The following is a 13856-nucleotide window of genomic DNA, read 5'->3' as shown; positions in this document are numbered from 1 at the left end:
GGGACGACTGCTCATTTATCGCCAGACTCTAATGGCGGGTCTCCGGGCTGCAGCTCGCAAGCCCACCAATTTGGCTAAAGTATATTCTGTGTTACAAGGTAAGACAGAAAGCCCCGCTGTGTATTTAGAGAGATTAATGGAAGCCTTCAGACAGTTTACCCCTATGGACCCGGAAGCACCAGAAAATCAGGCAGCGGTAGTAATGTCCTTTGTAAACCAGGCAACACCAGATATTAAAAGAAAACTCCAGAAATTAGAAGGTTTAGAGGGAAAGCAGATTCAGGACCTCCTTCAGATGGCCCAGCGAGTTTATAATAATAGGGATACTCCAGAAGAAAAACAGTTCAAGACAACCAAAGAAATGACCAAAGTCTTAGTAGCAGCTTTCCCCCAGGCAGGAAATGGCCAAAACAGAAAGCAGAAAAAGCAAGGCCCTAGGCAAGGATTAGAAAAAGATCAGTGTGCTTATTGCAAGGAACGTGGCCACTGGATTAAGGACTGCCCAAAGAAACGGAGACCAGCTAACCCTACCTCCGTACTCGTTACCCAGGACTCTGACTAGGGAGGACGGGGTTCGGACCCCCTCCCCGAACCCAGGGTAACTTTGCAAGTGGAGGGGTCCCCGTTCGCTTCTTGGTCGATACTGGGGCGGAACGCTCAGTCCTAACCAAACCAATTGGAAAAATGTCTAAGAAAACATCCTGGGTGCACGGGGCCACAGGCATCAAAAAATACCCCTGGACAACCCAGAGGACTGTAGAATTAGGAACGGGAAAAGTTTCCCATTCCTTCCTAGTCATCCCAGAGAGCCCCTGCCCTCTACTAGGGAGGGACTTGCTGACAAAGATGGGGGCCCAAATCCACTTTGAGCCAGAAGGGCCCAAGATAACTGATTCCCAAAACAGGCCAATATCTATCCTGACTGTCACCTTAGAAGATGAGTACCGACTCCATCAAGAGCAAAAGCCCCCCGATCAGGGAATTGACTCTTGGCTCCAGCGTTTCCCTGAAGCGTGGGCAGAAACTGGGGGCTTGGGTCTAGCTAAACATCGACCTGCCATATTTGTGGAAGTTAAGCCAGGGACGGACCCGGTTCGGGTTCGGCAATATCCTATGCCCCTGGAGGCAAGAGAAGGAATTACGCCCCATATCCGCCGACTCCTAGACCAGGGAGTCCTACGGGCTTGCCACTCATCCTGGAATACTCCACTGTTACCTGTTCGTAAACCCAACAGTACGGACTACAGGCCAGTACAGGATTTAAGAGAAGTTAATAAAAGGGTCATGGACATACATCCCACTGTGCCCAATCCATACACCCTTCTGAGTGCCTTACATCCCAAAAAACAGTGGTATGCCGTTCTTGATCTAAAAGACGCTTTCTTCAGCCTTCCTCTGGCTCCCAAAAGTCAAGAACTCTTTGCATTTCAATGGACGGATCCTGAGAGGGGCATCAACGGTCAGCTAACATGGACCAGACTGCCACAAGGGTTCAAGAACTCGCCAACCCTGTTCGATGAAGCCCTTCATGAAGATCTGGGTGAGTACCGGCGGCAACACCCTGAAATAACTCTTTTGCAATATGTTGATGATCTCTTAATAGCGTCCAGGTCCCCGGAAACTTGTGTTCAAGGGACTGAGGACCTCCTGAAGACTCTGGGGGAGCTAGGCTACCGAGCCTCAGCAACAAAGGCTCAGATCTGCAAGTCGGAGGTAACTTATCTGGGGTACCTATTAAAAGGGGGGCAACGCTGGCTAACCAAGGCCCGAAAGGAAACAGTCCTATGCATCCCTAGACCCCAGTCAACACGGCAAGTGAGAGAATTCCTGGGGTCGGCAGGGTTCTGTAGGTTATGGATACCCGGATTTGCTGAGTTAGCCAAGCCCCTATACCAGGCAACAAAGGAACGGCAGCCCTTCAATTGGACGGAAGAGGCTGAGCTGGCCTTTCAGCAAATCAAAACTGCCTTGTTATCAGCCCCCGCGCTAGGGCTCCCTGATGTCTCCAAGCCCTTCCACTTATACGTGGATGAAAGTAAGGGTGTTGCAAAAGCCGTGTTAACACAGTACCTAGGCCCTTGGCAGAGGCCAGTTGCCTATTTGTCAAAAAAATTAGATTCAGTGGCTGCTGGCTGGCCACCCTGCCTCCGGATAATCGCGGCGACCGCCCTAATGGTCCGAGACGCTGATAAACTTATCATGGGGCAAGAGTTGCGCGTTATAACCCCGCATGCCATTGAAGGCGTCCTCCGGCAGCCGCCGGACCGATGGATGAGTAACGCCCGGCTCACCCACTATCAAGGACTGCTGTTAAACCCCCTCAGAATAACTTTTCTGCCCCCAACCTCTTTAAACCCTGCTTCACTGCTGCCAAATCCAGACTTGGACGCCCCGTCCCATGAGTGCACTGAGATACTGGCTCAGGTGCATGGGGTGCGGGAGGACCTGCAAGATCGTCCGCTCCCCGACACAGAACTCACCTGGTTCACTGATGGCAGCAGCTACATCCACCAAGGCCAGCGGTATGCAGGAGCGGCTGTAACGTCAGAGACTGAGGTAATCTGGGCGGAACCCTTGCCTCCAGGGACATCGGCCCAAAGAGCCGAACTGATAGCCCTTACACAGGCCGTCACCCTAGGGGCAGAGAAAAAACTAACAGTGTACACGGATAGCCGCTATGCTTTCGCTACTGCGCACATACATGGGGCCATCTACAGAGAAAGGGGACTATTAACAGCCGAAGGCAAAGAAATAAAAAACAAGCAAGAGATCCTAGCTCTATTAACTGCTTTGTGGAAACCAAAGAAATTGGCTATCGTACATTGCCCTGGGCATCAGAAACCAACTACGCCAATTGCTCGAGGCAACTTCTTAGCCGACCAAACCGCAAGGAGCATAGCAAAAGCTCCCAGTCAGCTCCTCGCGCTCCAGCTCCCCGATCCTGGCCCGCGAAATTTGCCATGTTTTCCCGACTATACCGAACAGGATCGCGAATGGATGAACACGCTTCCCCTAAAACAGGTTAAAAATGGGTGGTGGACTGATATAAATGACCAAACCATCCTACCAGAAAAATTAGGATGGCAGGTGTTGGAACACATCCACCGGACAACCCACCTGGGTGCCTGGCGAATGATGGACTTAATCAGGCACGCCAAGTTTAGAATCAGGCGCATAGCTGAACTGGCCAGCGATGTCACAACAAATTGCAAAGCCTGCCAACTAAACAACGTTTGCCCCCAAACCCAGACCACCGCAGGAATTAGGTGTAGAGGAACTAGGCCTGGTATCTATTGGGAAATAGACTTTACTGAGATAAAGCCTGGAAAATATGGGTATCAGTACTTACTTGTCTTTGTAGATACTTTTTCAGGATGGACAGAAGCGTTCCCAACTAAGAGAGAAACTGCTCAGGTTGTAGCAAAGAAAATTTTGGAAGAAATCCTCCCCAGGTATGGCTTTCCTGTCCAAATAGGGTCAGACAATGGACCAGCCTTCGTTGCTAAGGTAAGTCAGGATTTGGCTTCCATTCTGGGGGCAAATTGGAAATTACATTGTGCTTATAGGCCCCAAAGCTCAGGACAGGTAGGGACAGGTAGAAAGGATGAATCGGACTCTGAAGGAGACCTTAACTAAATTGACCATGGAGACTGGCGCTAATTGGGTAGTACTTCTCCCCTACGCTCTGTTCCGGGCCCGAAATACCCCTTACAGACTAGGCCTCACACCATATGAAATCATGTATGGCAGACCCCCACCCCTGGTCCCCAGTCTAAAAGATGACTTACTCAAACCTGAAACTGAAAATGTCTCTGAGCTCCTGTTCTCCTTACAAGCCTTACAGAAAATTCACCAGGAAATTTGGCCCAGACTACGAGAACTGTACGAGGCAGGACCTCCGCCGACGCCTCATCCGTTCCAGCCGGGAGACTGGGTCCTAGTCAAGCGCCACCGGCAAGAAACTCTTCAACCCAGGTGGAAAGGACCACTGCAAGTACTCCTGACTACTCCCACCGCTCTCAAAGTAGAAGGCATCGCTTCGTGGATCCACTACACACACGTCAAACCAGTGGACCCAACATCCGACCTTCTCGAGCCGTCTGGAGCACCGGTTACATGGACTATAGACAAAGCTAAGAACAATCCCTTAAAGCTAACCCTGCGCCGTCATCCCCATAGCCGTAACCATGTCTAGCTTACCTATGCTTTTATGCCTTATGCATCTGACTCTCCTCACTGCTGCGCCATCTAATCCCTATGTCTGGAGGTTCTGGCTCTATGAGAACAAAACTCACCCCGGGGAAACCCCCCAAGCGGGTAAACTGCTAGCTAGCGCAGACTGCCCCCCCTCAGGGTGTAATACTATAGTTTACCTCAATTTCACTAGGTTCCAGATTGCCCAACCAGCAATACCCATGATCTGTTTTGAATATGATCAAACTGAATATAATTGTAAAAATTATTGGTGGCACCAGAGTGCAGGTTGCCCATATAGCTACTGTAAGACGCACTCTGTCCGATACTGGAGAGAACGACAAGGGTGGTATTTTTACAAAACTGAGTCTCCCGTCACTTACACTTGGATAATTAGAGACCCATGGGACTCTCGGTGGACAACCCCACAACATGGGGGAGTATATTACTCATCAACTAGTACCTGGCCCAGTAGCCATTTATATCTGTGGAGAAGTCTAGTCCAGATTCAACCCTTAATCCACACACAAATCCACAGGCAGGAAACCAAGCTATCACAAGACTTGCAGCCCTTCTCCTGGCTAACTCTATTACGGGAAGGGCTAGCATTCGCCAACCTCACTGGTTTAGGCGACCTGTCCTGTTGCTTTATGTGTGCAACCCTAGGAAGACCACCATTAACGGCTGTTCCTCTATCCTCCCCTCCCACAAACTATACAGGTTTTAACTCATCGATAGTCACGATACCCGATGTGGCCCTGTACCGTGACCCATACCAAGAGAAATACCCCTATTGTTATTCGGCATTTAGCAACAGCCTCTGTAACCAATCGGCTACATACCCTAATAGTCCCATACATGCTCCCCCTGGTGTGTTCTTCTGGTCTAATATGACTCTGTTAAAAACTCTGTCCAAAAGCATCTCTGACGGACAGTTGTGTATCCCTGTTACCCTAGTTCCCCGACTGACACTGCTAACCCTGGCAGAGTTCATAGACTGGGCAGGGACCGCCCCAACTAAAACTGCGCGACATAGACGAGCAGTTTTTCTACCACTAATTGCCGGAATATCCTTAACCACCTCTGTCGTCGCAGCGGGGTTAGCAGGAGGGGCCCTACAACACTCCATGATAGAAAACGACAAGCTGTTACAACAATTCTCTGTTGCTATGGAAGACTCCGCCTATTCCCTAGCCTCCCTTCAGCGGCAGCTCACCTCCCTAGCACAGGACACCCTTCAAAACCGCAGAGCCTTAGACTTACTCACGGCTGAGAAAGGAGGTACCTGTATGTTCCTCAAAGAAGAATGCTGTTTCTATATAAATGAGTCAGGGTTAGTTGAGGAAAGAGTCCAACGCCTACACGAACTAAGCTTAGAAATGAAAAAGCAACAATTCACTACAGCCGCTAACAATTGGTGGAGCTCTTCAATGTTTTCCCTTCTGGCACCCCCTTTTAGGCCCCCTAATGTCTTTACTACTTCTATTCACTATAGGCCCCTGTGTGGTAAATAAAATTTTACAATTTGTCAGAGAAAGGTTTGATACCATCCAACTAATGGTCCTCCGTAGCCATCACCAGCCTCTCCTGCACCCAGAAAGTGAGGCTATATTATAAGACTCTGGAAATCCAAGATTGGACATCCAGTTGCTTATGAGAAGGGGGAAATGAAAGGACACAAAGATAGATGTGTACCTGCCCCCCACCCGCTACACCCTTGTTCGGCTCTCTAATCTTTGCACATACCAGAGATTTCATAAGTTCTGTGAGTACCTGGTTTTCTGCACGTACCAGAGATTTTGTTTTGCACATACCAGAGATTTTGTAAGTTCTGAGGCAAGGTCACAAGACGTGTTTAAGTAAGATAAACTCTTGCTGCCATAAACCTGCTCTCCCGCCTCAAAGTTTGAACCAAAATATCAGAAATGGCAGGAACCAATCATAGTTAGCCAAATCGCCTTGTTCAAACACTAGCCAATCATATATCTGATTTGTATAATAACTCTATGCCCACTTTTCTTAGACTATCTAACATTGTTCGGAGCTGAGTGGGAGAGCTCTCCTGCCCGTCTCGTTTCACGAGCGAGGGAGAGTTCCAGGTTCGAACCTGTAATAAAGATCCTTGCTGCTTAGCTTTGACTCTGGACTCTGGTGGTCTTCTTCGGGGAATAAACGGTCTGGGCATAACATTAGGAGTGTGGCAGATGCCTCAGACTGGCATTTTCCCCTGATTCTGAATTCTCATGGCTCAGAGTCAGTCTCTAGGCTACTGACCGGGAAGATACAGGAAGCTGTTCTGTATGGCAAACTATGCCAGGGCATTTTTTTCACCTGGCAATTTATTTGGTTTGGACTGGAATAAATCTCTGATATTGGTTTCTTTGCCAACAGTATTAGGGAGTGGAGCCTGACTTGTTAACTTAGCCCGATTCATAATGCTTAGAATCTCAGTGAGTGTGTGTTGAACTGAGCGGAAGTGTGAGAGCATCTTGGACAGTGGTTTGGAAACCTAGCTGCATCTGGGGGGCTGTGAAAAAAGCATGCGTGCTTACTCCCGACCAGTTGAAATAGAATCCGCAGGAATGGAGCCTACGCAGCTATAGTGCTGTTAAAAACCCCCAGGTGGTTCTGATATACCATAAAGGTTGAGATGCTCTGATCCACAGTGAATTGGAGTCCTGGCTCATAGACATGCCTTACGCTTTCACCAGCTTAGAATGGCTCTTGTGCTTTAGAACTGTGAAAAAAAAAAGTGTTATGCAAACAAATGTGGAAATAGCCTAAATGCCACATCCTGTTACTACCTGTCATCAAGTATATTTCCCAGTTATTCACTCTATTCTGATCTCTACCCATTCCACCTTTTCTTCATGGAACAATAATTTGACAGTTGGTTATGCAGAACCAGAGTAAGTCTAGTTTGATTGGCGGGAAACGATTTTGGGTATGAAGTACTCTTTAGGCATTTATTGAACTCTTGTTTGTACCACCGCTGTGCTGAACAGTTTATAAATATTACTTCTTTAAGCAAGGCCTATGGAGTCAGGCTGCCTGGGTTTTGCTAACTAGCTGTGTCATTTGGGGCAAATTTTTAAGCTTATAAAAACCTGACTTTCATCTATGAAATGGGATGACAAGGGGTCATTATCATCCCACAGGATCATGCAAATGTGTGTGTAAAGTGCTTAGTTTTGTGCCTAACACATAGTAACTACTTAATAAAGTTATTATTACACCATCATCATATTTAAATGTAAATATTAGGAGCCAATAAATTTGTAAAAGGTACTATACCTTTACCCCTTGAACCAAAGACTACTTTAGTTTTAAGTGGTTGGGTTAATTTATCACTTAAATATTGGCCTCTTGAATACCTTGAATTTCAATTGAATGTATCCAGAGAATTTCATAATTGGACCATTTCCTCTGGAATTTGGAGCTTTGTTTGTTTGTTTGGTTTCATTTCCTACACTAAGCATGGGGCTGTGCACACCTTTGTGGTGACTTCTGCTACTGGGGAATCAAAGCTTCGTTAGCTTCTTTGGAGGAGATGATCTTGCGCTATATGAAGCACTCAGACTTCGTTAACTATGTACCATCCAGACAAGACCAGGTGCTTCCCATGGCAGCCTGTCCTTTTCTTAGCTCTCTCATCAATCTAGCCTGTTCCTTCTATTCCTCTTTATACTAGAAATTCTCTTTGAACAAGGAATGTTGTTTTGTCACTGCTAGGTCCCCAGCAATTAGTAATGCCTAGCACATACTAGGTGCCTCCTGAATGTTAATAGGTGATAATCTAGCAGAACACAAGATAAACCCGTTGGTTGAGATTTAAGCTGTGTGGTATGAACGCTGCATTGGCAAACTTATTAAATCAATTTTGTTAATACAAGTTTAACATATCTTAGTAACTAACTTAGTTCAGGAATCATTTACTGAGTGTCTTCTAGGCCAGACATTGGGGACAGAAAGGTAATAATATATGATCCCTGCCTCATGCGCAGGAAGTCTAGTGCGATGGAGACACACGTCCCAATGGCTGCCATGGAATCTGGTGAGTATTAAGATAAAGGGGCACCCTGTGTGCCCTTGGAGCACAGAGCAGGGCTTGTGTTCTGAGAACATGGGCTCCATTTGAAAACACAGTTTAAATTAGTTATTATTATTATTATTTTTTTGGAGACAGAGTCTTGCTTTGTCATCTGGGCTGGAGTACAGTGGTGTGATCTCGGCTCACTGCAACTTGCTCCCCCCAAGGTTCAAGCAATTCTCATGCCTCAGCCTCCCAAGTAGCTGGGATTACAGGTGTGCACCACCACGCGTGGCTAATTTTGCATTTTTAGTAGAGATGGAGTTTCACCATGCTGGCTGGGCTAGTCTTGGACTCCTGACATCAGGTGATCCTCCCGCCTCAGCCTGCCAAAGATCTGGGATTATAGGCATGTATGTATTCATCCTTTTAAATATCTGCGGGTAGCACTTAACTTTAAATGGGTACTAATTAAACTATTGAATGGCTTTAGTATGGATTGAATGGCTTTGCTGAGGCCTCATTTTTAATTTCCTTCATTAGAGGAAAAAAAAAAATGCAGGTTGAATGTCCCTCATCCAAATTGCTTGGAACCAGAAGTGTCTCAGATTTTTTTACATTTTTGGATTTTTGTATATTTGTATTGTACATGCTGTTTGAGCATCCTGAATTCAAAAATCCAGAGTCTGAGCTGTTCCAATGAACATTTCTTTGAGCATCACATCGACACTCAAAAAGTTGTGGATTTCAGAGTTTCTGGTTAGGGAGACTCATCCTGTATGGGTGCTGGATTATCGCAGGAGTTCTGGACCAGAGGTTAGGTGACTAGACTTTGGTTTTCACTTTGTTACTAAACAGGCTGTTTTCTTCCATAATCTCAGCTTTAGATCTCCCGGTTGTCAAAGAAGGGGATGGGCCATCTGATGTTTAAGGCCTCTGTTAGTTCTGACTTGGAGACACCTGGCTTCAGTTCATCTTCCTTAGGAGTGGACAAAGAACATGGGAATTTTGAAATTGTTAGTCAACATTTACGGGGTCTTTGCAGCCTGGTTTTGGGTAAAGGTCATCTTTAGTGAGCCCAGGGAGAAGCACTGGTTTAGCTGTCAGCTGAGAGGGGTAAGTGGTCCTATTAATTTTCCTCTCTGTTAGTGGAAGCATTGTTAAGGGTCAGAACGTTAGTGGAGCTGGCTGGAAAGAGGAGAGGAACTCACTGTTACAGGTTATATTGAAAGTCTTTACAGTCAGTAAATGATTTTTATGATATGTTTTTCAGGATTTCAGTGTTGTATGATTTCTCTGTGTTAAGCACAGGATCATGAACATCAGCAAAAACGAATGCTCTTTTTTTTTTTTTTTTTTTTTTGAGATGGAGTTTCGTTCTTGTCGCCCAGGCTGAAGTGCAGTGGCAAGATCTCAGTTCACTGCAACCTCGGCCTCCTGAGTTCAAGCGATTCTCCTTCCTCAGCGTCCCGAGTAGCTGGGATTACAGGTGCCCGCCAGCTTGCCCAGATAATTTTTGTGTTTTTTTTTTTTTTTTTTTTTTTTTTTGAGACGGAGTCTCGCTCTGTCTCCCAGGCTGGAGTGCAGTGGGTGGATCTCAGCTCACTGCAAGCTCCGCCTTCCGGGTTTATGCCATTCTCCTGCCTCAGCCTCCCAAGTAGCTGGGATTAAAGGCACCGCCACCTCGCCTGGCTAGTTTTTTGTACTTTTTAGTAGAGACGGGGTTTCGCCCTGTTGGCCAGGATGGTCTCAATCTCGTGACCTCGTTATTCACCCGTCTCGACCTTCCAAAGTGCTGGGATTACAGGCTTGAGCCACCACGCTCTGCCTAATTTTTGCATTTTTAGTAGGGACGGGGCTTCGCCATATTGGCCAGGCTGTTCTTGAACTTCTGACCTCAGGTGATCCTCCTGCCTTGGCTTCCCAAAGTGCTGGGATTACAGGCGTGAGCCGCCACGCCTGGCCTTGAATGTTCTTTCTATGGGAATCTACAAAAGCCAGCTTTTGAGTCTAGTGGCAGAAAACCTCTTCATTGTTTAGCTGTGCTGTGAGCTTGGAGGGCTTCAAGCCCAGCTGAAAAAGCTGTAGTATTTTAGGTCAGTTGGCTGTCTTGGAGAACTTAATGAGCACTGGACTGGAGTGATACTGTCAGAGTTCATGAGCGGTTTGAGGCTCTCAAAGCTTAGATACTGGGGTTGCCCAAATACATCGGCTGGCCTCACTATTTCTCTCGGGAGTCGGGAGGTGGAAAATGCTGTGATCTTACCTCTGCTCTTAATTTTACAGTGCTGTTACTAATGGTAAGAATGATTTCATATGTTTGTATTTTACTTCGTAACTCACAGAGAATTTTAAAATCCATGATCTGATTTTATTCCCTCAGCAGTTCTGTGAAAAAGGCAGAGCAGTTTTCATATCTTCTGTTTTCCCGTGATTCTCTTGTGGCTCACAGAAGCTAAGAGCCTTCACCAAGGTCATAGGGTGAATGAGTCGCAGAGCTGGGAGTAGAGGCTCAGGCTTCTAAGGACCCTGTTTCTTCCTTGATACCTCGCTCTGGTGGCGCTATGCTCAGGTAACTGCGCATGCTGGGTTTGGTCTTTTGTAAATCCCTGCCCCATTTCGGGGGAGGTTCTTCGGAGGCTTCTATTCCTTTTGGAGCATTTAAGTATCTTGTCCTCTCTCCCGCCTCCTAGATGCATGGGCATTTCTGCAGGCCCCCAGGCTGGCCCTTGTGCGTGGGGGCGTCTCCTGCCTCCACGTTGTTTGCACGCCCCCTTCTGAAGGTGCTCTTCCTCGCATGGAGCCCCCTCGTGCCTGCCTCCACACTGCAGGCTGTTCGGTAAATGTTACTGACTCAGCATCGTTGTTTTCTAGAAATGGGACAGGGTATGGATGCCACGTTCTTTTCTGTGTGAAGTCTGCGATTGTATCCTCTTGCCTTCCCCGTGTGTGCTCCTTCCCCGTTGTCGCTGTGCTGAGGTCATCTGTGTTCCCTAGGGCGCCTCCCTTGCAGTCCGGGCCGTAGCAGACATGCAGCCAGTGCTCATGGCCTAAATGAGAGGAAGACCAACAGAGCCATTAAATCTGGAAAATGACAAGCGAGGGAAAGGAATTTTTATTTAAGGCATGTGAAAAAGAAATCTTTTTAGAAAAATTGACCTGCTTCTCAACTGGAGTTGAATTTCAGCTCAGAAAAGCAGCTGTGTGCCCAGAGGGCTTTGGGATTTCAGTTTGTGACAGATGAATTGAATTTGTTGTTGTATGAATGTATTATCCTTTTGTGGTTTTATTAGGCCTTTCTCCCAAATGGAATCGATTTTTCTATAAAAGTCACACTTTCTTTTTGAGAAGTGTAACACTAATTGTATGGGATGGTTTCCCAAAAGATTACCTGCCAGGAACCAAACACACTGCCTCTGACTCACGGCCCCTGGTTTCTTTTTTTGTTTGTTTGTTTGTCTCTTTTTCTTTTTTTTTTTTTAATTTATTTATTATTATTATACTTTAAGTTGTAGGGTGCATGTGCATAACGTGCAGGTTTGTTACATATGTATACTTGTGCCATGTTGGTGTGCTGCACCCATCAATTCGTCATTTACATCAGGTATAACTCCCAATGCAATCCCTCCCCCCTCCCCCCTCCCCATGATAGGCCCCGGTGTGTGATGTTCCCCTTCCTGAGTCCAAGTGATCTCATTGTTCAGTTCCCACCTGGTTTCTGCTTGTGCAGCTGCAGGGCAGAGAGATACGCTCGAGGTGAAATCAAGACGCGTGTCTGCATCTTCTCTTTCTTGACTGCTGTTTCGTCTCTGAGCTGGCCTGCCTTCAACATCTAGGAGCTTGATGGGTGTAGACACATTACGATATGGAGGAGGGATATGGTGTTGCCACAGCCAGAAGACTCGCTGAAGTCTCTGTTCTCTTCCTGCTCACTGCTCTGACTTTGTATGAGTCACATTTGTAGGGCTGTGCACAGCGGCTTACACCTGTAATCCCAGCACTTTGGGAGGCTGACCTGGGAGGATCTCTTGAGCCCAGAGTTTGGAACCAGTCTGGGCAACATGGTGAAACCCCATCCCTAGAAAAAATAAAAAATTAGCCAGGTGTGGTGGCTCATGCCTGTAATCCCAGCTACTGGAGAGGCTGAGGTGTGAGAATCACTTGAGCCTGGGAAGTCAAGGCTGCAGTGAACCATCATCACGCCACTGCACTCCAGCCTGGTCAGAGCAAGACCTTGTCTCAAAACAAAAACAAAAACAAAAACAAACAAACAAAAACCCATTTGTAATAGTGGCAGTGGTTAACTTTTGAAAGTTTGGAGAAAAGTTCCTAAATAACCTGTGACCATGGACAACTTACTTAGCCTTTCTATGCCTCAGTTTCCTCATCTATGAAAAATGAGAGAATATGGTACTGATCTTACAGGATTTCAACAAGAACCAAACGAGATCAAACTCAGAGCCTGAGTTTGTGAGTGCACACTCAATGTTATTATTTCAACATTTTAGAGGAAAAAGAATGCTAATGGGTCATTATGACTAAACATAGTCTATCACTGGCGTTACTCATAGTATTGGAAGGAACTTGAATTCCATATAGATAGTGTGATGGAGAAAGTATTTTGGGCATTGGCAGTATTTATTCAAAGAACAAAGGACGTGTCTGTCCTGTGTGGAGAGCCGTTTCCGCTTGTTTCTTTAAATGCTATGGGAAAAGCAGTCGACCTTGTGCTCTCTGCCAGACAGCTTCAGTCTCTGGGTATTGATTTGGCCAATTGTCACTCGCTGTCATCATGGCAACAGCAGTGGAAGGAACAGTTTGTCTTGCTTTGCATTTTCGTGTGTTTGTGCTATTTATAGACAATTAAGACATGGAAGCCTGTTTATGGCAAGCTGGCAAATTCAGCAAAACATGGAAAAACCTGTTAGCACAGTTTGCACGTGTGCGGGCACAGAGCAGCCAAATAAACACATACATTTTCCTGTATTTTAAAAACTCTCTGGGGAAAAAAAAAAGAAAAAGACATTAAACCATTGCCCAGATGGCTTATAGAGCTAGAGCTTTTTCCTTGAAGTACATGAGTATGGCTGTCAGACATCTGAAACCCCAAGCCATCTTAAAACATCATTTTGATGCTACCCCCTACCCACTCTTTTTTTCCATTTGTAAGGGACAAGGATCCAGGAAGGAAAGTATCAGCTTACAAAGGCTTTTGTTACAATTAATCGTTCATGTTCTTTCATTTGGTATCATATTCTCTGTTTACATTTTATTTTTATTTTTATTTATTTTTTTTTTTTTGAGACAGAGTCTTGCTCTGTCACCCAGGCTGGAGTGCAGTTACATGATCTCGGCTGACTCCAACCTCTGCCTCCCAGGTTCAAGTGATTCTTGTGCCTCAGCTTCCTGAGTAACTGGGATTACAGGTGTGTGCCACCACGTCCAGCTAATTTTTATGTTTTTAGTAGAGACAGAGTTTTGCCATATTGGTCAGGCTGATCTTGAACTCCTGAACTCTGGTGATCTGCCTGCCTCAGTCTCCCAAAGAGCTGAGAATACAGGTGTGAGCCACCGCACCCTGCCGCTGTTTCCATTTTGTAAACACTAGCGTCACCCCAGTGTAGGGTGGCTA

The sequence above is a fragment of the Macaca mulatta genome, chromosome 3, assembly GCF_049350105.2.
Source record: "Macaca mulatta isolate MMU2019108-1 chromosome 3, T2T-MMU8v2.0, whole genome shotgun sequence".
Classification (NCBI taxonomy): Eukaryota; Metazoa; Chordata; class Mammalia; order Primates; family Cercopithecidae; genus Macaca; species Macaca mulatta.
Note: the sequence above shows the minus strand (reverse complement) of the source record.